At 32.0% G+C, this 27,504-nt stretch overlaps 2 long non-coding RNA genes across 2 annotated transcripts; both read left to right on the top strand.

The window, feature by feature from the left end:
- The first annotated feature begins 12,343 nt into the window (after positions 1-12,343).
- LOC122196010 (uncharacterized) lies at positions 12,344-15,784 on the top strand. The gene is made up of 3 exons (XR_006187216.2): positions 12,344-12,518; positions 14,481-14,541; positions 15,630-15,784. It is a non-coding gene; the product is annotated as an uncharacterized LOC122196010 (long non-coding RNA).
- A 4,560-nt stretch (positions 15,785-20,344) lies between these two features.
- Positions 20,345-23,744, top strand: LOC122196136 (uncharacterized). The gene is made up of 3 exons (XR_006187372.2): positions 20,345-20,532; positions 22,441-22,501; positions 23,590-23,744. It is a non-coding gene; the product is annotated as an uncharacterized LOC122196136 (long non-coding RNA).
- The last annotated feature ends 3,760 nt before the right edge of the window (positions 23,745-27,504 follow it).

The raw sequence follows: 27,504 nt of genomic DNA, 5'->3' as shown, positions 1-27,504 counted from the left end.
GGAAATTTAATGCAAGGCTTGAAACAGTTATAGTAGAATTATGTTCAAAACGATTTTCAGCTTGAACTTTTGAAAAACAAAGTTTTTCGGTGTGCGTACAGGCATTGCATATTATAGGCATTCATCTAAGTACACTTAGAAACTAAGTACACTTTTACCACAATGCCTTTATTTAGAAATATTCTTATCCCTTATCAAGTGCTAGGTTAACCACTTAGGTTATATCACTAGCCACTCTAGGAGCAATGCACTTAGTACTAAGAATGAGTATTCCTTGGTAGCTATTGAGTTTAGATGTAAGGTTAGTAGCTAGATATACACTAGTAATAATCATAAGTCGAAACCTATACCAATTATTCCTCAATACCTCTTCATCGTCTTCGTACTAGAGTTACGACTAGGAAAAAGCATTTCGATATCGACACGAATGATAATTGGAGTATCGCGTCAGGAGGTAGATGAGTCGCCACTAAGTAATCACTTGGATACCATTAGCAGACATTCCAGATTCGACTCAGGAGGAGACACAGAGGTTTAACCCATTGCTACCCATACGTGAGACCTTATTAATACTCTACGATTTAACTCTACGTTGTTTCCACCTTGAGCTTCAAACTTAACATAGGATGTCCCTTTGACCTCTATAAAAGGCTGTGAAACTGCATTGACACCATAAAACGTTTTTCAAATAATTTTTTTTCTTGTTCTTTATCTTGAGGAAAAGACATCGGTACTCGCCTTGTACTCGCCTTAGTATTTAAGTATGATTAGGTATACTAACATACTTATTCCTTACTTCTTAATCTTCCATCAAAAAATTATTTCGCTTCATCGGTTTTATTTATTATCGATAAAATATTTTATATCCACTTCATTCAACTTAGTAGACATGTCCTAACAATTTAAGCCATATTCTCGCTAAAACTCTTTTGACAATTTGCTTTAACTTAACGATTTTATCCAAAACTCAACTTAACCAATATTGGTTTTTACCTTGCTATTTCAATTTCATTTCAAATCCATTTCAATGGATAGATGTGCTTTTAAAGGGCATAGAAACCATTTTAAACCTTGATTACCATTTTGGCACGTTTTCGAAAAACTTAGAAACATTTTCTTTTATAAAAGTGTTTAAATTCTATGCTATAAAACATAGACATATGACATTGAAGTTCATATTACGCGTAAAAGCTTCAGCGGATCTTTCAAACCACTTTTGTTTTAAGTCTTTTGACTACTTTCTCATTTACGCATTGTACTAAACTTAAATGTGTATTCTAGTAACCTAACATGGTAGTGTTACAACTTTCCAATCCAAATGTGTTTAAAAGACATCATTGATGCCTACATTTCAAAACACACCTTATTTGTTTATTTTATTTCAAATTAGTTTTATAATTTGTGTTTATAAAACTTACAACATTGCAAAACTTAGTGTTCACTTTTAAACTTGCAGCGACGTACTTTTGACAATGCACAATTATTCGTCTAAATATGTTAAGTCTTTACTTTATCTGTTTTAACCATTATTGGACCCCAATCAAAAAGGTCAAAATTGTCAGATTTTGAATTACAAGTTTTAGTGTTTCTTCTTTTTCACAAATGGAGTTTAGCTTAATAGATAACTCGTGAATTTTTAGAAATCCTTAGCAAACACTTTAAAACTCCCATATGTTTATTTAATCATCAATATACATCAAATATTGAAGTTTGAAATATATATCAACTTGGTTTTAAATCTACCTATAGGTATTGTTCTTATAATTTTAACAATAACAATCATTGTCGCTGCTACCTTCCTTTTTCTTTCCCCCAAACTTTATTTCTCGCTCTCCTTCTGATTTTAGATCTCGCACGCCATAATATTAACATAATACATTGTCTAACTTTGTTACTATCTATTTTGCTTCTCTTGGTACCATGTTCGTACACATATAGGCTAGAAGTCTACCCCTTTCGTTTTGAGCGATTAATACGTGTGTAGTTGTGAGTCATAATTTCGATTTAGTCAACTTTTTAATATTCAATTATGCCTTTTTCCATATACATCTTGTTTTTATTTTGAAATCTACAATAAACAAGTAATCCTTATTTACACTTGCTCTTTCGTTCTAAATTTGGAAACTTGATTTAAAATGCAAGTTTCATTGTATTTTTCGTTATAAGTAATAAACAAGATGAATACTCGTATGCTTATAATTTTTCTATATCCGGAAAATATATGTGAAGGATATATTTCCTTATATTTCTTCTTTTCTTTAAATACATCAAAATTTTTGAATTTTACGATTATCTATTCTCTAAATGATTGTTTTTGTAGAAACACGAAACTATGAATGCACTATTTTCAAAGATTAACATTTTTACACCTTTCTTACATTAGTATTCTACTTTGCAATTTTCAGTGAGTTACTAAACTCTCAAACTTGTTTTCATAAGTATTCTGACTCCTCGTAAACTTGAATTTGTCCTGACTTAGACAATTGGACAATTTCTCAAAAGTTTAATACAAATATTTCTATACAAATTCCTTTAATGACGACTTAAACCTTTAACCTTAATTAATCTTTATATTATTTTACTACTTTATTTGATCGCCACACATGTATCTTCATTGTGTTGGAATTATTACACATTTTGATAATAGTGAGATTAATTATCATTTCTAAACATATATTTTGATAACAGTGAGATTTTTATCACTTCTAAGAACTTGAAGTGCTATCTACACAATGTGATTTAATTTATCATAAACTTTCACCGCCTTCATTAGAAACAATGACTCTCTAATTATATATACTCTTCGAATATAGTTCTATTATTGTAAGAGTAACCGTAGTAGTAATTATAGCCTCGAAGATCCTCAATCATATCGTAATTTATTTTGTAGATGACACTTAAATAGCCTTTACATTTGAGATGTACCAAAGCTTCGTTGCCTACCCTTACTACGTATTTTTAGGAACTTACCCTCGATCGCTTCCCTTTCATTCGTGCTACCCCTTCTTATTTCGAAATATATATTTTCCAGAGGTAATATCTAACCCAGAAGTGAACCAATTGTTCCTAATCTCGTCTTTATTAGGTGGCGAATTAACACTTAGTGCTAATTTAGAATGCAACTTAAGCATCAATGCGGATTTAATGCTCAGTGCAGTTGGTGACTCAGCAAAACTTATACCGCTCTCATAATTCAGATAATATCTAACTAGATGATCTTTTTCAACTAGGTCACCATGGTTGGATCATGATTTCCATGATCCTAATTTCTCGTAATCTAGATTGTAGAACTAGAATTAGGGAAACATTAATTTGATTATAGCCAAAGATTTGGGCTCTTCCCTTGAGGAATTAACCCAAAATAATCAAAAAGCTCTTCAAGTCATCACCTGTCAAATTATACAATTTTATCCGGCTGAGTTCTAATAGAATGTGTCACGAATTGAATTTCGGGACGAAATTCTTTCAACCGGGGGATACTGTGACAACCGTCAAAATTCGAGTCGGTTCTAGATTTGACTAGACTTAGTTGCACATATAGGCACTACACACACTAGACTTAGTAACGGGAAGCTAAGTTATAACCTACTAGAAACCTGGAAACAATTAGAATAAATGGATAGTGTACTTAGATTTCACATTGATATGTGAATTCTACATCTACTGAGCTGTAGTGACTATCCATATTTGGGTCACTCTTTGACTCGAACAAAATTTTATGAATCATATACACACATTATGCACTTGACCTAGTAGTAGAAATTAGGTTGGAGTCTCATAGAAACTTAAGTCAAAGTTGTAGACTAGGACTAGTATACTTGATTCCTCAATTTCGCTTGAATCTCGGAATCACTACATAGAATGCCAAATAACCGATAAAAAAATATTACAAACATTATTTCTAACTTGAATAAGAGTTATGAAACTCTAAAATAGTTTGAAGTCTCAAAATTTAATTAATTTTGATATCCAAAGACTTACAAACTCTCAAAAACCCTAAATGCCCTAAAAACTCATATTTATAAACTTTAACCTTAAAAATTTCTATAAAAATAATTATGAAACTTATAATATGATCTTATAATAATAAAAACTATGAGAATGCAATTAAGAAAAATAAAATTTAATTCATTAGTATTTAACCTTATTTCTATGCAAAAAATTAAGGTTTTGTGAATGAAAATTAAAATAAGGTGCATATTTTATAAAAACTTGATATTTTTATAAAATAAAGTTATAATTTTATAAAATTTAAGAGAGGGAGACCCTCTCTCCACTCCAAAGTCGGACTCCCTCCTCCCAAGATGCCTCTCCTTTTCCCAACACAAAATGATTCTTCTTCTCTCTCACACTCCATCTTCCCTCATTTTCTCTCATTTCTCTCTCACACTCTCACACACATTTTCTCTCTTCCTCCCACTATGAACCACGAAATTTTACAGCCAACATGTCCAAGAACACTCAAGATACTCAAAATCTTCATCATCTAATGGTGTTCATTAAGGTAGAACACCATTTCTTTTCATTTTCCTTCAAGTTTTCATGGATTTTCTTGCGTTTCTTTGTTCTTCTACACCATTCTAATGAAAGATCATGAACACATAAACATACACACACACAAAATCATGGTTTTGATGATGATGGTGGTAGTATTTCACCTAAAAACAACATGCATGTTATTAATGGTGAAATCCAAGGACCAAAACCTAAGTCAAAATCAACATAATGCCCTTTTATACAAGTTTTGGGTAAAAATCACCACATGCATCCAAAGTTTTCTATCAAAAACGATTTTTGAACATTTCAAACTCATGAATGGTCTTCAAAACAACATGCATGTGATGATCTTCAAGTTTAGATGCTTGATGATCAAAGTTGTTGTTAAAAAGCTTTCAAATATGTTAATGAAAGATTTATTTCCAAATAAATATCTAAAAATCATTTCCTGACCAAATTCGATTTTTCGCAGATTCTCATGAACACAATAAGATGCTCTGTAAATTTCCAGAAGATAATTCATTTTTCTCGAATTATTATAATTAATGCAATAAAATAGGGAAATAAATCATATAAAATATTTACAGAGATCTATAAATCCGGAATAAATTCTTGGATGACCCCTATGGTGAATAATGACCTCTCATTAAATTTAATCGATTTATGTTGCTTTTTAGTATGATTTTCCATTTTCTTTTTGTTTGGGTATAATAAATCACAAACCCACTTTAGGAAGTGTGAAAATTGTATCTAAAACTTTTCGCAGCTCTTACCTGTGGTGGGAGACGGAGAAAAATAATTTCAGTATTTTTCATCATGTCTTCCTATTTTTCCCAATTTTTGGTAATTATAATAGCCTAAAAATAGGAAAAATAGTTCTGATTATCCGAAATTCATGACATTTTACCAGAACATCAGTTTGTACAGTAGGAGGTCACAAACAAATGTTGATGATTTATATCTACTGTATACTATTTTTCTCCTATTTTCTAAGGTTAAATACACTTAAATACACGTAAATACCCAAAACCGGATTATACAATATGAAAACCACTTTTAGTATTTTTCCCAGATTACTTACACTCTAAATGATGTTACAAAAATTTTTGGTAATTTATTTTAACTGTTTATTATTTATTCTTCAATTAATGATTATTTAAGGGGATAAAACAAGGAAAAATAGAAATACCCACTGAAAAATATCTTTTATATTTTTCCCAGCCTATTTATGTATAATAACAGTTCAATAAAAAGTTTGGATAATTTATGGAAATTGTTTATATTTATTTAAATTTTTATTAGAATAAATGCATAAAAATCATAAAAATTGGTTAAACAGTTTAGAAACCTATTTTTATATTTTTCACAGATTACTTATGTGTATTGACATTACTAAAAAAAGTTTGGGGCACTTTCTTAACTGATTTCTATTTTTCATGAATTTTTATATATTTAGAGAATTAAATATATGAAAAATGGTTATGCATATCCATAATCCATGAAAAATTATCTGGTAGTCCTTTTACACATTTAGAACCAAAATATGAAGTTTGGTAGTTTTTATTTACTGTTTAGTATTTTTCATATCTTTATGGTTATTCAATAAACTAAAGTGTTGAAAAATCGTTAGACAAATCAAAAATTCAAGAAAATTTATCTTGAGGTCTTTTACTTCAATTAAAACTAAAATGCAAAGTGTGGGAAATTTTAGAACTAAATTGATTTAGTTTTGAATATTTAATCATTGGAACACCTCTAAAATGTTAAATATTAACATTTCAATAATGGAAATTTTCCGCTTAAATTGTTATATAACAATTGATTCTTTGAAACTTAATTTCCACAGAAAAATATTTATAATTTATCAATATTCAATTGTGACTCAGTATTGGCATAATTCTATTGTAGTAGTAAGTATACTAGTGTTACATTTCGATTAGAGACTCACTAGTGAATACCAATATGGTAGGAATCGGTAGTGGTACACGTGGAACATAGTCAAGGCACCATTTGCATCATCTCAATGTATTGTGAGTATTTGCCACTCCCCTTTTTCGGTTTTTATGTTTTGGGGTGGAAAAGCATGTCCTAAACTACTTATGTTCGTTGTATTTATTTGACTCGTATAAATTTGGTTACTATATTTTGCATATTGTGAATATTCACCACTCCCCTATGTTCGGTTTTTAAATGTTTTGGGGTGGAAAAGCATGTCCTAAACTATTTATATTTGTTGTATTTATTTGACTCGTATAAACTTGGTTGCTATATTTTGCATATTGTGAGTATTCACGTACTCCCCTATTTTCAGTTTTTATGTTTTGGTGTGGAAAAGCATGTCCAGAAAAACTATAATTTTCATGTTGTATTTAAATTGATTTGTATCAAACATGATTGCTATTGTATTGCTATGTTTCTTTATGTATGTCTATGCAACACGGAACATGAGAACTTATCGTACTAAGGCCCTTCCCTTATCTCTAACCATTAACTCTTTGAGCCAATGGTTATTATGGATAGCGCTATTAGGAATTGACAACTCCTCACTCGCCCTATTGCTGGAGTGCATGATACCATATTCATCTATGGAACGATAAGCATAGATCTCGATAGGGCTTCAGTCATAGGTTTGGTTGAGACTCATTGTTTGCTGATACACATACAAACTCGTTTCTCGTTATAGCAATAAACTTGTTATCAATAATAGCAATCAACTGGTTTCTCATTATAGCAATGAACTCTATTTCTCATTACAACAACAAACTTTTACTAGTGGAAACTTATATACATGTTTTAGCAATGAAATTGTTTGCTCCTTGTAGCAACGAAATTGACAGCTCGTTTTAGCAATGAAACTTGTTTACTCGTTTGAGTAACGAACTTTATCTCCATGAAAATATGAATGTTGCATCTTATTCGGGCAATATACTTTATCTCTCATGATGACAAAGAATGTTGCTTTTACAAACTTATTTACTCATTTTAACAATATACTTGTATTATTGGAAACTTTTATCAAAACTTTTGATTTCAACCCATGGAACCAAGATTATTTTGTTTATTTATGAGTACTCACCAACTATTTTATAGTTGACGCTCGTTTTACATGCTTTTTCAGGAATTATCGAGTAAGTGACACTTAGGGACACTTCACTGTTAGGAGCATTTGCATGTGTTGTATTCCAATTTTCATTGTAATTTCTTTTCAAAGTTGTTCAAACCCATTGTAAAATTGTAATGATTTTTAATACTATGGTTGGTGTTGTCTTTTAACTTTTGCTATGAAACCCTTTGTACTGCTACGCCCTGTGTTTCCGCTTTAGCGGGGTGTGACAGGAAATGATATCAGAGCCGAAGGTTATAGAGAATACCGGTTTTCCTTTGGAGAACCACAACTATAGCCAAACAAAAATTTCAAAATGTTTTTAAAATACCGAACGTACTACTAGTATAACTAATTCGAGTACGCATTATTGGACTCTAATTAAGTATAGCCTGGCCAACTATGCTTAATTAAGGAAATTTAATGCAAGGCTTGAAACAGTTATAGTAGAATTATGTTCAAAACGATTTTCAGCTTGAACTTTTGAAAAACAAAGTTTTTCGGTGTGCGTACAGGCATTGCATATTATAGGCATTCATCTAAGTACACTTAGAAACTAAGTACACTTTTACCACAATGCCTTTATTTAGAAATATTCTTATCCCTTATCAAGTGCTAGGTTAACCACTTAGGTTATATCACTAGCCACTCTAGGAGCAATGCACTTAGTACTAAGAATGAGTATTCCTTGGTAGCTATTGAGTTTAGATGTAAGGTTAGTAGCTAGATATACACTAGTAATAATCATAAGTCGAAACCTATACCAATTATTCCTCAATACCTCTTCATCGTCTTCGTACTAGAGTTACGACTAGGAAAAAGCATTTCGATATCGACACGAATGATAATTGGAGTATCGCGTCAGGAGGTAGATGAGTCGCCACTAAGTAATCACTTGGATACCATTAGCAGACATTCCAGATTCGACTCAGGAGGAGACACAGAGGTTTAACCCATTGCTACCCATACGTGAGACCTTATTAATACTCTACGATTTAACTCTACGTTGTTTCCACCTTGAGCTTCAAACTTAACATAGGATGTCCCTTTGACCTCTATAAAAGGCTGTGAAACTGCATTGACACCATAAAACGTTTTTCAAATAATTTTTTTTCTTGTTCTTTATCTTGAGGAAAAGACATCGGTACTCGCCTTGTACTCGCCTTAGTATTTAAGTATGATTAGGTATACTAACATACTTATTCCTTACTTCTTAATCTTCCATCAAAAAATTATTTCGCTTCATCGGTTTTATTTATTATCGATAAAATATTTTATATCCACTTCATTCAACTTAGTAGACATGTCCTAACAATTTAAGCCATATTCTCGCTAAAACTCTTTTGACAATTTGCTTTAACTTAACGATTTTATCCAAAACTCAACTTAACCAATATTGGTTTTTACCTTGCTATTTCAATTTCATTTCAAATCCATTTCAATGGATAGATGTGCTTTTAAAGGGCATAGAAACCATTTTAAACCTTGATTACCATTTTGGCACGTTTTCGAAAAACTTAGAAACATTTTCTTTTATAAAAGTGTTTAAATTCTATGCTATAAAACATAGACATATGACATTGAAGTTCATATTACGCGTAAAAGCTTCAGCGGATCTTTCAAACCACTTTTGTTTTAAGTCTTTTGACTACTTTCTCATTTACGCATTGTACTAAACTTAAATGTGTATTCTAGTAACCTAACATGGTAGTGTTACAACTTTCCAATCCAAATGTGTTTAAAAGACATCATTGATGCCTACATTTCAAAACACACCTTATTTGTTTATTTTATTTCAAATTAGTTTTATAATTTGTGTTTATAAAACTTACAACATTGCAAAACTTAGTGTTCACTTTTAAACTTGCAGCGACGTACTTTTGACAATGCACAATTATTCGTCTAAATATGTTAAGTCTTTACTTTATCTGTTTTAACCATTATTGGACCCCAATCAAAAAGGTCAAAATTGTCAGATTTTGAATTACAAGTTTTAGTGTTTCTTCTTTTTCACAAATGGAGTTTAGCTTAATAGATAACTCGTGAATTTTTAGAAATCCTTAGCAAACACTTTAAAACTCCCATATGTTTATTTAATCATCAATATACATCAAATATTGAAGTTTGAAATATATATCAACTTGGTTTTAAATCTACCTATAGGTATTGTTCTTATAATTTTAACAATAACAATCATTGTCGCTGCTACCTTCCTTTTTCTTTCCCCCAAACTTTATTTCTCGCTCTCCTTCTGATTTTAGATCTCGCACGCCATAATATTAACATAATACATTGTCTAACTTTGTTACTATCTATTTTGCTTCTCTTGGTACCATGTTCGTACACATATAGGCTAGAAGTCTACCCCTTTCGTTTTGAGCGATTAATACGTGTGTAGTTGTGAGTCATAATTTCGATTTAGTCAACTTTTTAATATTCAATTATGCCTTTTTCCATATACATCTTGTTTTTATTTTGAAATCTACAATAAACAAGTAATCCTTATTTACACTTGCTCTTTCGTTCTAAATTTGGAAACTTGATTTAAAATGCAAGTTTCATTGTATTTTTCGTTATAAGTAATAAACAAGATGAATACTCGTATGCTTATAATTTTTCTATATCCGGAAAATATATGTGAAGGATATATTTCCTTATATTTCTTCTTTTCTTTAAATACATCAAAATTTTTGAATTTTACGATTATCTATTCTCTAAATGATTGTTTTTGTAGAAACACGAAACTATGAATGCACTATTTTCAAAGATTAACATTTTTACACCTTTCTTACATTAGTATTCTACTTTGCAATTTTCAGTGAGTTACTAAACTCTCAAACTTGTTTTCATAAGTATTCTGACTCCTCGTAAACTTGAATTTGTCCTGACTTAGACAATTGGACAATTTCTCAAAAGTTTAATACAAATATTTCTATACAAATTCCTTTAATGACGACTTAAACCTTTAACCTTAATTAATCTTTATATTATTTTACTACTTTATTTGATCGCCACACATGTATCTTCATTGTGTTGGAATTATTACACATTTTGATAATAGTGAGATTAATTATCATTTCTAAACATATATTTTGATAACAGTGAGATTTTTATCACTTCTAAGAACTTGAAGTGCTATCTACACAATGTGATTTAATTTATCATAAACTTTCACCGCCTTCATTAGAAACAATGACTCTCTAATTATATATACTCTTCGAATATAGTTCTATTATTGTAAGAGTAACCGTAGTAGTAATTATAGCCTCGAAGATCCTCAATCATATCGTAATTTATTTTGTAGATGACACTTAAATAGCCTTTACATTTGAGATGTACCAAAGCTTCGTTGCCTACCCTTACTACGTATTTTTAGGAACTTACCCTCGATCGCTTCCCTTTCATTCGTGCTACCCCTTCTTATTTCGAAATATATATTTTCCAGAGGTAATATCTAACCCAGAAGTGAACCAATTGTTCCTAATCTCGTCTTTATTAGGTGGCGAATTAACACTTAGTGCTAATTTAGAATGCAACTTAAGCATCAATGCGGATTTAATGCTCAGTGCAGTTGGTGACTCAGCAAAACTTATACCGCTCTCATAATTCAGATAATATCTAACTAGATGATCTTTTTCAACTAGGTCACCATGGTTGGATCATGATTTCCATGATCCTAATTTCTCGTAATCTAGATTGTAGAACTAGAATTAGGGAAACATTAATTTGATTATAGCCAAAGATTTGGGCTCTTCCCTTGAGGAATTAACCCAAAATAATCAAAAAGCTCTTCAAGTCATCACCTGTCAAATTATACAATTTTATCCGGCTGAGTTCTAATAGAATGTGTCACGAATTGAATTTCGGGACGAAATTCTTTCAACCGGGGGATACTGTGACAACCGTCAAAATTCGAGTCGGTTCTAGATTTGACTAGACTTAGTTGCACATATAGGCACTACACACACTAGACTTAGTAACGGGAAGCTAAGTTATAACCTACTAGAAACCTGGAAACAATTAGAATAAATGGATAGTGTACTTAGATTTCACATTGATATGTGAATTCTACATCTACTGAGCTGTAGTGACTATCCATATTTGGGTCACTCTTTGACTCGAACAAAATTTTATGAATCATATACACACATTATGCACTTGACCTAGTAGTAGAAATTAGGTTGGAGTCTCATAGAAACTTAAGTCAAAGTTGTAGACTAGGACTAGTATACTTGATTCCTCAATTTCGCTTGAATCTCGGAATCACTACATAGAATGCCAAATAACCGATAAAAAAATATTACAAACATTATTTCTAACTTGAATAAGAGTTATGAAACTCTAAAATAGTTTGAAGTCTCAAAATTTAATTAATTTTGATATCCAAAGACTTACAAACTCTCAAAAACCCTAAATGCCCTAAAAACTCATATTTATAAACTTTAACCTTAAAAATTTCTATAAAAATAATTATGAAACTTATAATATGATCTTATAATAATAAAAACTATGAGAATGCAATTAAGAAAAATAAAATTTAATTCATTAGTATTTAACCTTATTTCTATGCAAAAAATTAAGGTTTTGTGAATGAAAATTAAAATAAGGTGCATATTTTATAAAAACTTGATATTTTTATAAAATAAAGTTATAATTTTATAAAATTTAAGAGAGGGAGACCCTCTCTCCACTCCAAAGTCGGACTCCCTCCTCCCAAGATGCCTCTCCTTTTCCCAACACAAAATGATTCTTCTTCTCTCTCACACTCCATCTTCCCTCATTTTCTCTCATTTCTCTCTCACACTCTCACACACATTTTCTCTCTTCCTCCCACTATGAACCACGAAATTTTACAGCCAACATGTCCAAGAACACTCAAGATACTCAAAATCTTCATCATCTAATGGTGTTCATTAAGGTAGAACACCATTTCTTTTCATTTTCCTTCAAGTTTTCATGGATTTTCTTGCGTTTCTTTGTTCTTCTACACCATTCTAATGAAAGATCATGAACACATAAACATACACACACACAAAATCATGGTTTTGATGATGATGGTGGTAGTATTTCACCTAAAAACAACATGCATGTTATTAATGGTGAAATCCAAGGACCAAAACCTAAGTCAAAATCAACATAATGCCCTTTTATACAAGTTTTGGGTAAAAATCACCACATGCATCCAAAGTTTTCTATCAAAAACGATTTTTGAACATTTCAAACTCATGAATGGTCTTCAAAACAACATGCATGTGATGATCTTCAAGTTTAGATGCTTGATGATCAAAGTTGTTGTTAAAAAGCTTTCAAATATGTTAATGAAAGATTTATTTCCAAATAAATATCTAAAAATCATTTCCTGACCAAATTCGATTTTTCGCAGATTCTCATGAACACAATAAGATGCTCTGTAAATTTCCAGAAGATAATTCATTTTTCTCGAATTATTATAATTAATGCAATAAAATAGGGAAATAAATCATATAAAATATTTACAGAGATCTATAAATCCGGAATAAATTCTTGGATGACCCCTATGGTGAATAATGACCTCTCATTAAATTTAATCGATTTATGTTGCTTTTTAGTATGATTTTCCATTTTCTTTTTGTTTGGGTATAATAAATCACAAACCCACTTTAGGAAGTGTGAAAATTGTATCTAAAACTTTTCGCAGCTCTTACCTGTGGTGGGAGACGGAGAAAAATAATTTCAGTATTTTTCATCATGTCTTCCTATTTTTCCCAATTTTTGGTAATTATAATAGCCTAAAAATAGGAAAAATAGTTCTGATTATCCGAAATTCATGACATTTTACCAGAACATCAGTTTGTACAGTAGGAGGTCACAAACAAATGTTGATGATTTATATCTACTGTATACTATTTTTCTCCTATTTTCTAAGGTTAAATACACTTAAATACACGTAAATACCCAAAACCGGATTATACAATATGAAAACCACTTTTAGTATTTTTCCCAGATTACTTACACTCTAAATGATGTTACAAAAATTTTTGGTAATTTATTTTAACTGTTTATTATTTATTCTTCAATTAATGATTATTTAAGGGGATAAAACAAGGAAAAATAGAAATACCCACTGAAAAATATCTTTTATATTTTTCCCAGCCTATTTATGTATAATAACAGTTCAATAAAAAGTTTGGATAATTTATGGAAATTGTTTATATTTATTTAAATTTTTATTAGAATAAATGCATAAAAATCATAAAAATTGGTTAAACAGTTTAGAAACCTATTTTTATATTTTTCACAGATTACTTATGTGTATTGACATTACTAAAAAAAGTTTGGGGCACTTTCTTAACTGATTTCTATTTTTCATGAATTTTTATATATTTAGAGAATTAAATATATGAAAAATGGTTATGCATATCCATAATCCATGAAAAATTATCTGGTAGTCCTTTTACACATTTAGAACCAAAATATGAAGTTTGGTAGTTTTTATTTACTGTTTAGTATTTTTCATATCTTTATGGTTATTCAATAAACTAAAGTGTTGAAAAATCGTTAGACAAATCAAAAATTCAAGAAAATTTATCTTGAGGTCTTTTACTTCAATTAAAACTAAAATGCAAAGTGTGGGAAATTTTAGAACTAAATTGATTTAGTTTTGAATATTTAATCATTGGAACACCTCTAAAATGTTAAATATTAACATTTCAATAATGGAAATTTTCCGCTTAAATTGTTATATAACAATTGATTCTTTGAAACTTAATTTCCACAGAAAAATATTTATAATTTATCAATATTCAATTGTGACTCAGTATTGGCATAATTCTATTGTAGTAGTAAGTATACTAGTGTTACATTTCGATTAGAGACTCACTAGTGAATACCAATATGGTAGGAATCGGTAGTGGTACACGTGGAACATAGTCAAGGCACCATTTGCATCATCTCAATGTATTGTGAGTATTTGCCACTCCCCTTTTTCGGTTTTTATGTTTTGGGGTGGAAAAGCATGTCCTAAACTACTTATGTTCGTTGTATTTATTTGACTCGTATAAATTTGGTTACTATATTTTGCATATTGTGAATATTCACCACTCCCCTATGTTCGGTTTTTAAATGTTTTGGGGTGGAAAAGCATGTCCTAAACTATTTATATTCGTTGTATTTATTTGACTCGTATAAACTTGGTTGCTATATTTTGCATATTGTGAGTATTCACGTACTCCCCTATTTTCAGTTTTTATGTTTTGGTGTGGAAAAGCATGTCCAGAAAAACTATAATTTTCATGTTGTATTTAAATTGATTTGTATCAAACATGATTGCTATTGTATTGCTATGTTTCTTTATGTATGTCTATGCAACACGGAACATGAGAACTTATCGTACTAAGGCCCTTCCCTTATCTCTAACCATTAACTCTTTGAGCCAATGGTTATTATGGATAGCGCTATTAGGAATTGACAACTCCTCACTCGCCCTATTGCTGGAGTGCATGATACCATATTCATCTATGGAACGATAAGCATAGATCTCGATAGGGCTTCAGTCATAGGTTTGGTTGAGACTCATTGTTTGCTGATACACATACAAACTCGTTTCTCGTTATAGCAATAAACTTGTTATCAATAATAGCAATCAACTGGTTTCTCATTATAGCAATGAACTGTATTTCTCATTACAACAACAAACTTTTACTAGTGGAAACTTATATACATGTTTTAGCAATGAAATTGTTTGCTCCTTGTAGCAACGAAATTGACAGCTCGTTTTAGCAATGAAACTTGTTTACTCGTTTGAGTAACGAACTTTATCTCCATGAAAATATGAATGTTGCATCTTATTCGGGCAATATACTTTATCTCTCATGATGACAAAGAATGTTGCTTTTACAAACTTATTTACTCATTTTAACAATATACTTGTATTATTGGAAACTTTTATCAAAACTTTTGATTTCAACCCATGGAACCAAGATTATTTTGTTTATTTATGAGTACTCACCAACTATTTTATAGTTGACGCTCGTTTTACATGCTTTTTCAGGAATTATCGAGTAAGTGGCACTTAGGGACACTTCACTGTTAGGAGCATTTGCATGTGTTGTATTCCAATTTTCATTGTAATTTCTTTTCAAAGTTGTTCAAACCCATTGTAAAATTGTAATGATTTTTAATACTATGGTTGGTGTTGTCTTTTAACTTTTGCTATGAAACCCTTTGTACTGCTATGCCCTGTGTTTCCGCTTTAGCGGGGTGTGACAGGAAATGATATCAGAGCTGAAGGTTATAGAGAATACCAGTTTTCCTTTGGAGAACCACAACTATAGCCAAACAAAAATTTCAAAATGTTTTTAAAATACCGAACGTACTACTAGTATAACTAATTCGAGTACGCATTATTGGACTCTAATTAAGTATAGCCTGGCCAACTATGCTTAATTAAGGAAATTTAATGCAAGGCTTGAAACAGTTATAGTAGAATTATGTTCAAAACGATTTTCAGCTTGAACTTTTGAAAAACAAAGTTTTTCGGTGTGCGTACAGGCATTGCATATTATAGGCATTCATCTAAGTACACTTAGAAACTAAGTACACTTTTACCACAATGCTTTTATTTAGAAATATTCTTATCCCTTATCAAGTGCTAAGTTAACCACTTAGGTTATATCACTAGCCACTCTAGGAGCAATGCACTTAGTACTAAGAATGAGTATTCCTTGGTAGCTATTGAGTTTAGATGTAAGGTTAGTAGCTAGATATACACTAGTAATAATCATAATTCGAAACCTATACCAATTATTCCTCAATACCTCTTCATCGTCTTCGTACTAGAGTTACGACTAGGAAAAAGCATTTCGATATCGACACGAATGATAATTGGAGTATCGCGTCAGGAGGTAGATGAGTCGCCACTAAGTAATCACTTGGATACCATTAGCAGACATTCCAGATTCGACTCAGGAGGAGACACAGAGGTTTAACCCATTGCTACCCATACGTGAGACCTTATTAATACTCTACGATTTAACTCTACGTTGTTTCCACCTTGAGCTTCAAACTTAACATAGGATGTCCCTTTGACCTCTATAAAAGGCTGTGAAACTGCATTGACACCATAAAACGTTTTTCAAATAATTTTTTTTCTTGTTCTTTATCTTGAGGAAAAGACATCGGTACTCGCCTTGTACTCGCCTTAGTATTTAAGTATGATTAGGTATACTAACATACTTATTCCTTACTTCTTAATCTTCCATCAAAAAATTATTTCGCTTCATCGGTTTTATTTATTATCGATAAAATATTTTATATCCACTTCATTCAACTTAGTAGACATGTCCTAACAATTTAAGCCATATTCTCGCTAAAACTCTTTTGACAATTTGCTTTAACTTAACGATTTTATCCAAAACTCAACTTAACCAATATTGGTTTTTACCTTGCTATTTCAATTTCATTTCAAATCCATTTCAATGGATAGATGTGCTTTTAAAGGGCATAGAAACCATTTTAAACCTTGATTACCATTTTGGCACGTTTTCGAAAAACTTAGAAACATTTTCTTTTATAAAAGTGTTTAAATTCTATGCTATAAAACATAGACATATGACATTGAAGTTCATATTACGCGTAAAAGCTTCAGCGGATCTTTCAAACCACTTTTGTTTTAAGTCTTTTGACTACTTTCTCATTTACGCATTGTACTAAACTTAAATGTGTATTCTAGTAACCTAACATGGTAGTGTTACAACTTTCCAATCCAAATGTGTTTAAAAGACATCATTGATGCCTACATTTCAAAACACACCTTATTTGTTTATTTTATTTCAAATTAGTTTTATAATTTGTGTTTATAAAACTTACAACATTGCAAAACTTAGTGTTCACTTTTAAACTTGCAGCGACGTACTTTTGACAATGCACAATTATTCGTCTAAATATGTTAAGTCTTTACTTTATCTGTTTTAACCATTATTGGACCCCAATCAAAAAGGTCAAAATTGTCAGATTTTGAATTACAAGTTTTAGTGTTTCTTCTTTTTCACAAATGGAGTTTAGCTTAATAGATAACTCGTGAATTTTTAGAAATCCTTAGCAAACACTTTAAAACTCCCATATGTTTATTTAATCATCAATATACATCAAATATTGAAGTTTGAAATATATATCAACTTGGTTTTAAATCTACCTATAGGTATTGTTCTTATAATTTTAACAATAACAATCATTGTCGCTGCTACCTTCCTTTTTCTTTCCCCCAAACTTTATTTCTCGCTCTCCTTCTGATTTTAGATCTCGCACGCCATAATATTAACATAATACATTGTCTAACTTTGTTACTATCTATTTTGCTTCTCTTGGTACCATGTTCGTACACATATAGGCTAGAAGTCTACCCCTTTCGTTTTGAGCGATTAATACGTGTGTAGTTGTGAGTCATAATTTCGATTTAGTCAACTTTTTAATATTCAATTATGCCTTTTTCCATATACATCTTGTTTTTATTTTGAAATCTACAATAAACAAGTAATCCTTATTTACACTTGCTCTTTCGTTCTAAATTTGGAAACTTGATTTAAAATGCAAGTTTCATTGTATTTTTCATTATAAGTAATACACAAGATGAATACTCGTATGCTTATAATTTTTCTATATCCGGAAAATATATGTGAAGGATATATTTCCTTATATTTCTTCTTTTCTTTAAATACATCAAAATTTTTGAATTTTACGATTATCTATTCTCTAAATGATTGTTTTTGTAGAAACACGAAACTATGAATGCACTATTTTCAAAGATTAACATTTTTACACCTTTCTTACATTAGTATTCTACTTTGCAATTTTCAGTGAGTTACTAAACTCTCAAACTTGTTTTCATAAGTATTCTGACTCCTCGTAAACTTGAATTTGTCCTGACTTAGACAATTGGACAATTTCTCAAAAGTTTAATACAAATATTTCTATACAAATTCCTTTAATGACGACTTAAACCTTTAACCTTAATTAATCTTTATATTATTTTACTACTTTATTTGATCGCCACACATGTATCTTCATTGTGTTGGAATTATTACACATTTTGATAATAGTGAGATTAATTATCATTTCTAAACATATATTTTGATAACAGTGAGATTTTTATCACTTCTAAGAACTTGAAGTGCTATCTACACAATGTGATTTAATTTATCATAAACTTTCACCGCCTTCATTAGAAACAATGACTCTCTAATTATATATACTCTTCGAATATAGTTCTATTATTGTAAGAGTAACCGTAGTAGTAATTATAGCCTCGAAGATCCTCAATCATATCGTAATTTATTTTGTAGATGACACTTAAATAGCCTTTACATTTGAGATGTACCAAAGCTTCGTTGCCTACCCTTACTACGTATTTTTAGGAACTTACCCTCGATCGCTTCCCTTTCATTCGTGCTACCCCTTCTTATTTCGAAATATATATTTTCCAGAGGTAATATCTAACCCAGAAGTGAACCAATTGTTCCTAATCTCGTCTTTATTAGGTGGCGAATTAACACTTAGTGCTAATTTAGAATGCAACTTAAGCATCAATGCGGATTTAATGCTCAGTGCAGTTGGTGACTCAGCAAAACTTATACCGCTCTCATAATTCAGATAATATCTAACTAGATGATCTTTTTCAACTAGGTCACCATGGTTGGATCATGATTTCCATGATCCTAATTTCTCGTAATCTAGATTGTAGAACTAGAATTAGGGAAACATTAATTTGATTATAGCCAAAGATTTGGGCTCTTCCCTTGAGGAATTAACCCAAAATAATCAAAAAGCTCTTCAAGTCATCACCTGTCAAATTATACAATTTTATCCGGCTGAGTTCTAATAGAATGTGTCACGAATTGAATTTCGGGACGAAATTCTTTCAACCGGGGGATACTGTGACAACCGTCAAAATTCGAGTCGGTTCTAGATTTGACTAGACTTAGTTGCACATATAGGCACTACACACACTAGACTTAGTAACGGGAAGCTAAGTTATAACCTACTAGAAACCTGGAAACAATTAGAATAAATGGATAGTGTACTTAGATTTCACATTGATATGTGAATTCTACATCTACTGAGCTGTAGTGACTATCCATATTTGGGTCACTCTTTGACTCGAACAAAATTTTATGAATCATATACACACATTATGCACTTGACCTAGTAGTAGAAATTAGGTTGGAGTCTCATAGAAACTTAAGTCAAAGTTGTAGACTAGGACTAGTATACTTGATTCCTCAATTTCGCTTGAATCTCGGAATCACTACATAGAATGCCAAATAACCGATAAAAAAATATTACAAACATTATTTCTAACTTGAATAAGAGTTATGAAACTCTAAAATAGTTTGAAGTCTCAAAATTTAATTAATTTTGATATCCAAAGACTTACAAACTCTCAAAAACCCTAAATGCCCTAAAAACTCATATTTATAAACTTTAACCTTAAAAATTTCTATAAAAATAATTATGAAACTTATAATATGATCTTATAATAATAAAAACTATGAGAATGCAATTAAGAAAAATAAAATTTAATTCATTAGTATTTAACCTTATTTCTATGCAAAAAATTAAGGTTTTGTGAATGAAAATTAAAATAAGGTGCATATTTTATAAAAACTTGATATTTTTATAAAATAAAGTTATAATTTTATAAAATTTAAGAGAGGGAGACCCTCTCTCCACTCCAAAGTCGGACTCCCTCCTCCCAAGATGCCTCTCCTTTTCCCAACACAAAATGATTCTTCTTCTCTCTCACACTCCATCTTCCCTCATTTTCTCTCATTTCTCTCTCACACTCTCACACACATTTTCTCTCTTCCTCCCACTATGAACCACGAAATTTTACAGCCAACATGTCCAAGAACACTCAAGATACTCAAAATCTTCATCATCTAATGGTGTTCATTAAGGTAGAACACCATTTCTTTTCATTTTCCTTCAAGTTTTCATGGATTTTCTTGCGTTTCTTTGTTCTTCTACACCATTCTAATGAAAGATCATGAACACATAAACATACACACACACAAAATCATGGTTTTGATGATGATGGTGGTAGTATTTCACCTAAAAACAACATGCATGTTATTAATGGTGAAATCCAAGGACCAAAACCTAAGTCAAAATCAACATAATGCCCTTTTATACAAGTTTTGGGTAAAAATCACCACATGCATCCAAAGTTTTCTATCAAAAACGATTTTTGAACATTTCAAACTCATGAATGGTCTTCAAAACAACATGCATGTGATGATCTTCAAGTTTAGATGCTTGATGATCAAAGTTGTTGTTAAAAAGCTTTCAAATATGTTAATGAAAGATTTATTTCCAAATAAATATCTAAAAATCAGTTTTTGACCAAATCCGAGTTTTCCCAGATTCTCATCAACAAAATAAGATGCTCTGTAAATTTCCAGAAGATAATTCATTTTTCTCGAATTATTATAATTAATGCAATAAAATAGGGCAATAAATCATATAAAATAATTACAGAGGTCTATAAATCCGGAATAAATTCGTGGATGACCCCTATGGTGAATAATGACCTCTCAATAAATTTAATCGATTTATGTTGCTGTTTAGTATGATTTTCCATTTTCTTTTTGTTTGGGTATAATAAATCAAAAAACCACTTTAGGAAGTGTGAAAATTGTATCTAAAAATTTTCAAAGCTCTTACCTGTGGTGGGAGACGGAGAAAAATAATTTCAGAAATTTTCATCATGTCTTCCTATTTTTCCCAATTTTTGGTAATTATAATGGCCTAAAAATAGGAAAAATAGTTCTGATTATCCAAAATCATGAAAGTTTACCAGAACATTAGTTTGTACAGTAGGAGGTTACATACAAATGTTGATGATTTTTATCTACTGTATACTATTTTCTCCTATTTTCTAAGGTTAAATACACTTAAATACACTTAAATACACATAAATACCCAAAACCGGATTATACAATATGAAAACCACTTTTAGTATGTCTCCCAGATTACTTACACTCTAAGTGATGTTACAAAAATTTTTGGTAATTTATTTTAACTTTTTATTATTTATTCTTCAATTAATGATTATTTAAGGGGATAAAACAAGGAAAAATAGAAATACCCACTGAAAAATATCTTTTATATTTTTCCCAGCCTATTTATGTATAATAACAGGTAAATAAAAAGTTTGGATAATTTTGGTTAAACAGTTTAGAAACCTATTTTTATATTTTTCACAGATTACGTATGTGTATTGACATTACTAAAAAAAGTTTGGGGCACTTTCTTAACTGATTTCTATTTTTCATGAATTTTTATATATTTAGAGAATTAAATATATGAAAAATGGTTATGCATATCCATAATCCATGAAAAATTATCTGGTAGTCCTTTTACACATTTAGAACCAAAATATGAAGTTTGGTAGTTTTTATTTACTGTTTAGTATTTTTCATATCTTTATGGTTATTCAATAAACTAAAGTGTTGAAAAATCGTTAGACAAATCAAAAATTCAAGAAAATTTATCTTGAGGTCTTTTACTTCAATTAAAACTAAAATGCAAAGTGTGGGAAATTTTAGAACTAAATTGATTTAGTTTTGAATATTTAATCATTGGAACACCTCTAAAATGTTAAATATTAACATTTCAATAATGGAAATTTTCCGCTTAAATTGTTATATAACAATTGATTCTTTGAAACTTAATTTCCACAGAAAAATATTTATAATTTATCAATATTCAATTGTGACTCAGTATTGGCATAATTCTATTGTACTAGTAAGTATACTAGTGTTACATTTCGATTAGAGACTCACTAGTGAATACCAATATGGTAGGAATCGGTAGTGGTACACGTGGAACATAGTCAAGGCACCATTTGCATCATCTCAATGTATTGTGAGTATTCGCCACTCCCCTTTTCCGGTTTTTATGTTTTGGGGTGGAAAAGCATGTCCTAAACTACTTATGTTCGTTGTATTTATTTGACTCGTATAAATTTGGTTACTATATTTTGCATATTGTGAATAGTCACCACTCCCCTATTTTCGGTTTTTAAATGTTTTTGGGTGGAAAAGCATGTCCTAAACTATTTATATTCGTTGTATTTATTTGACTCGTATAAACTTGGTTGCTATATTTTGTATATTGTGAGTATTCACGTACTCCCCTATTTTCAGTTTTTATGTTTTGGGGGGGAAAAGCATGTCCAGAAAAACTATAATTTTCATGTTGTATTTAAATTGATTTGTATCAAACATGATTGCTATTGTATTGCTATGTTTCTTTATATATGTCTATGCAACACGGAACATGAGAACTTATCGTACAAAGGCCCTTCCCTTATCTCTAACCATTAACTCTTTGAGCCAATGGTCATTATGGATAGCGCTATTAGGAATTGACAACTCCTCACTCGCCCTATTGCTGGAGTGCATGATACCATATTCATCTATGGAACGATAAGCATAGATCTCGATAGGGCTTCAGTCATAGGTTTGGTTGAGACTCATTGTTTGCTCATACACATACAAACTCGTTTCTCGTTATAGCAATAAACTTGTTATCAATAATAGCAATCAACTGGTTTCTCATTATAGCAATGAACTCTATTTCTCATTACAACAACAAACTTTTACTAGTGGAAACTTATATACATGTTTTAGCAATGAAATTGTTTGCTCCTTGTAGCAACGAAATTGACAGCTCATTTTAGCAATGAAACTTGTTTACTCGTTTGAGTAATGAACTTTATCTTCCATGAAAATATGAATGTTGTATCTTATTCGGGCAATATACTTTATCTCTCATGATGACAAAGAACTTTGCTTTTACAAACTTATTTACTCATTTTAACAATATACTTGTATTATTGGAAACTTTTATCAAAACTTTGATTTCAACCCATGGAACCAAGATTATTTTGTTTATTTGTGAGTACTCACCAACTATTTTATAGTTGACGCTCGTTTTACATGCTTTTTCAGGAATTATCGAGTAAGTGGCACTTAGGGACACTTCACTGTTAGGAGCATTTGCATGTGTTGTATTCCAATTTTCATTGTAATTTCTTTTCAAAGTTGTTCAAACCCATTGTAAAATTGTAATGATTTTTAATACTATGGTTGGTGTTGTCTTTTAACTTTTGCTATGAAACCCTTTGTACTGCCATGCCCTGTGTTTCCGCTTTAGCGGGGTGTGACACATACGCATAGCAAGGAAGTCACAACCCCTAGGGCTTTGTTGGGAGTTAGTTCTAAGATTATTATATGGAATGTTTGATATCTTCTTGGTATATTTTCAGCATGGTGGTTACTAGACGATTTGTGACTAGATTCAGATCAGGATCAGGAGGTGGTGGTCAGGAAGGACCGACAGTGCCTGAGGTTATTGTTCAGATGAGGTGGGATGAGCAGGGCGCCAGGATTCGAGAGATCCTACATGAAGAGGTTGCTACTCTGTTCTGGGCATAGTTTTCTGAGATATTTGGGTCTATTAAGACCGCCATGGTTGAGTACTTTGACGAGTTCTATGCAGCGATTGCTGAGACGGCTGTCGCAGCAACTACCACAGCTGTAACGGCGGTAGGGGGAGTAGCCAGTCGGGCTTTCCATTACCCGGACTTCGACAACATGAAGCCCCCTACTTTTGACGAGACTCAGGATCCGATCATGGCCATGAGGTGGCTATCTGACGTGGAGGGATGCTTCTTCACATGTTCATGCCCTGCTGACCAGAAAGTCAGGTGTCCTCTGAACCTGCTGAGGTCCGGAGCAAAGGATTGGTGGAGGTTGATTACTGGATCATATTCGAATGAGCAGCGGGCTGCGGTTGCTCGGGTTCGATTTTGGGATATGTTTCGTACCCGTTATGTCTCGTGGGTTGATCGGGAGAGATTGGCGCAACTGCTGTAACGGCGGTAGGGGGAAGAGCTAGAGGCCAGGATAGGCCAGTATTGTCCATTGATCAAATTCTAGAGATGATTTCTGTGGAGGTATCCCATATTTTGCAAGAAGAATTGTTTGGTGTTGTGAACCAAGTCACCGCCAGGGTGATCGCCAAGCTCGAGGAGAAAGTTATGGCCCTACAAATTGTGAGAGATGTTGCTATTGGGATGAATATTGCGGGAGTGCCGGTTATAGGGTCGCAACTAGGAAAGAGGAAAAGGGACTTTTCAGCAGAGGACGAAGAGTTGGAGGATGCTGAACTGGGCACTGGAAGTTAGTAGGGTCAGGAGGTATGTGGAAAGTGTGGGGGAATTTAGGTGCTTCAAGTGCGGAGAGAGATGGCTTCTGCAATGGGATTGCAAGTAGGATCATATATGCTTTCACTGGCACCAGCCAGGTCATTTCACTTCCCGCTGCCCTACTTGGGGGCAGAAGGAATTTGGATTCCAACGGTCATCGTTCCTCATGAGGTCAAAGTCAAGCCGCAAGAAATCTCTGGTATGTAATTGGAAACCCCTATTCGGTAATAATATAATGGTCAAATTGTCTTTGATCGGTATTTGTCTTGCCTTGTGTAACGCCCGTAGATCCGGGCTAGTCAATTTAAAGATAATAGGGGTTGAAAATGACTTTTCGACAAAATATTATTTAAAATAAATAATCTTAACTTAGTTGTAGAATATGTCTCAAGGGTTCCGTACATATAAAGAACGCCGAAATTCGAGTTATAACGAAGAAGTTATGGTTCGTCGAAGTTTTATAGCAAAACCAGCACGACACCGGGAGAGGTAAATAGTGAATTTACGATAGATAGATTTTTAAGATTATCGATCTGAATGAGAGTTGTAGAATATGTTAAACCGAGAACATCCATAAAAAGAACGCCCAAATCTGACTTCGTATGAGGAAGTTATGAATTTTCTAAGATTTTGCATACCAGTGCACGACCCGAAACTCGAATTTTAATTCGAGCGGTTTTTTTCTTACGCGACCTAAATGAGAGTTGAAGATCTCATTAATAGGAACTAAATGGTAAAAAGACAGACGAAAACGAAGTCCGTTTGAGGGAGTTGCGAATTCTTCGCGGTCATTTAGCAGTCTAACCTCCTCGTACTGTTAAATTTAAGATCAGTCGAGAATTAGCTGACAGAGTCTAAATGAAAGTTGTAGATCTTGTTTTTACCTACACGTGGAAAAAAAGAATGTCAAAAACAGAGCTCGTATGCGAAATTTATGAATTTTTGAAAATCAGCTGATTTCCACCCTGTGTGCGATGCCACGTGTCAGCACCAGAGCCTGGCTCACGACGTGAATATCAAAAATTCACGATGTGAACCTTCCTCCAGCCCCTATAAATAAATGCTGAGGCCTCCATTCATTCCTCACACCTCTCCTCACTTCCCTCTCTCTCTAGAACCTCTCTTTAGTGCCCGAAACCCCACGAAAAGCCTAGGGAACCTCCCTAGCACGAGGCGGAAGCCCCGGAGTGCCCGGCGGCTTCGAGAAGAAGAGCCTTTCGGCTCGGGAACGCTGCTCCAGCAGCGTCCGGTTTTGAGAAAAACCCGCTGTAAGTGAGCTACGCCTACGCTATTTTTAATATAGCTTTTATTTAATTGTAGTAACATTATTAGGAACTTATAATAAATACTTGGGCTATTATTATGGGCTATATAAGTATTGTTTAATTCTTATATAATAGTAATAATAGCTAGACTATTAATTAGTCGCGGTTAACGTTAGACTAAACCCTAGTGATATTGATACTAGGTTTTGTCGAGGAAAATTAGTTTAAGAGTAACGAAGTGCTGTCCGAGCGCCGAGTCACCACCTAATCAAGTGAGTGCATAGTCCCTTTCATGAACATGATTTTAATACAAGTATTGATTGAACGTATTAAATATATGTTTATGTGCGAATTATTTGATGTTTTCTGAATTACATGTTAAAGAACATACCCGGTTATTTATAATGATTTAGGTTAATGAGTAAACCTAAAATTTGTTACGAGGGACATTGGGTAGTATCTCCTTATGAGTACGAGTGAGATATATACGGGGAATAGAACCCTTAAACATGTCATTGATCCAGAAGCACGGATTAGACATAGTCATTTGTCCCTAGTCCGAGAGTATGGATTGGACTCAGTTAACTGTTGTTAATCCGGGAGTATGGATTAAGACATAGTTAGTTGTCCATAATCCGAGAGTATGGATTAAGACATAGTCAGTTGTCCTTAGTCTGGGAGTATGGACTGGACATAGTCATCTGTCATTAATTCGGGAGTATGGATTTAGACACAAACCAATTGTCCCTCATCCGAGAGTATGGAATAGGTACAATCAAGGACTCGAGAGCATGGATTAATCCGGAGTAAGAGGTAAAATTTAAGGTCCGTGAGTATGGATAGTCTCGTTCTGAGGACTGACGGGGTGGGGTAAGAGTTGATTATATATATGGGGAAATCGTATATTGTGTGAATTATATATATATATATATATATATATATATATATATATATATATATATATGTATGTATAACATTGTGGGATTGAAATCCCTATGTACTCACCAGGTTTCCCAACCTGACCCACTTAGTTTATTTATATCACAGGTGTTGATACGAAGTCACATTACACTGAGAGATTTAAAAGAGATGTAGATCACTAGTGATAATGAATGTAAGTTCTGTTTATGCTTATGTTTCTGTATTGACGATGTCATCCCAAATGTTTTAAAATGAATAAAAATACTTTTCTTCAGAAACTCTTTGATAACGTATTTATCATGTTCAACTGGGAACAAATTCCGCAAGGATGATTTAAACATCAATCCTAAATAAAGATCTAGATTCACCTTATTCGGTGCATAGATTAGGATGGCAAGGACCCATAGCAAAAACATGAATGTAAATGGGAACCGAGATAAGCCCCCAGTGATTGAGCAAATACCTATTGT

Source organism: Lactuca sativa, chromosome 9 (genome assembly GCF_002870075.4).
Source record: "Lactuca sativa cultivar Salinas chromosome 9, Lsat_Salinas_v11, whole genome shotgun sequence".
Lineage (NCBI taxonomy): Eukaryota > Viridiplantae > Streptophyta > Magnoliopsida > Asterales > Asteraceae > Lactuca > Lactuca sativa.
The sequence above is the reverse complement of the archived record's forward strand: the minus strand, read 5'-3'. Positions and strand labels throughout refer to the sequence as shown.